Source organism: Asparagus officinalis, chromosome 3 (assembly GCF_001876935.1).
Source record: "Asparagus officinalis chromosome 3, Aspof.V1, whole genome shotgun sequence".
Lineage (NCBI taxonomy): Eukaryota > Viridiplantae > Streptophyta > Magnoliopsida > Asparagales > Asparagaceae > Asparagus > Asparagus officinalis.
The window spans coordinates 58,711,205-58,712,096 of record NC_033796.1 but is presented as its reverse complement, the minus strand read 5'-3'; positions in this window follow the sequence as shown (position 1 = coordinate 58,712,096).

The following is an 892-nucleotide window of genomic DNA, read 5'->3' as shown; positions in this document are numbered from 1 at the left end:
AATCTCTCCTTTTCAGGGAGGGGGAGAGGAGGTGGCAGTAGTTCAAATTCTAATTTTGACCTCATAGGTCAAGAAACAATACCAAATAGGAGTCATACTCCATCTCAACAGCCAACATCTTGGCGAACTATTGCGAAGAAGCATAACTCTTCTCATACTAAACGAACTATTGCGAAGAAGCATAACTCTTCTCATACTAAAGCCTTTTCTAAAGGTGTACGAGATATCGTAGATCAGGAAAATACTCCTGAACCTTTTACTAATATAGTAAAAGAGGAAACTAAATGGTTCGAAAAATCTCATACAGATATAGTTCTATATTTAGAACCCGAAGATATTTATTTAATGCAAGAACCAGAAACAATTCGGCAAAGATATCTTCACGATACTTACTATCCTACTCTTTCTCTAAAATCAAGAGCATGGATAAGGACTTTATTAAGTCAAAAGGGAATGAAAATAACCCATTTTTGGACTACAGAAAATCATTCTGTTCCTCCTGGATTTAGCAAATATGTTAACAGAGAAGTTATACTTCCTCGCAATTGGGCTATAAACCCCAATGAAGAATTACCATTGGTAAGAGTTCAAGCTACAAAAGAAGTTTACAAATTCAACTATTGGGACTATAAACAAGCTTTCTTTGATCTGTTCTTATATCAGAACCCAAAACAAAAGCATACATGGCTTATCAAGCTATGTCCTGAAGCCCTTCAAAAGGGAGTTCCTAATTGGTTTTATAAATGGTGGGAAACATATGGAATTGAAATTGCAATTATTCCCGAACCCCTTCTGAAGTTATATTCTTCATGGGTCGACAGTCATCCAAAATTATCAAGAATGGATGAAAGCCAGCTCATAGATGGCATGTGCTTTGCACACTTCTTTGCAG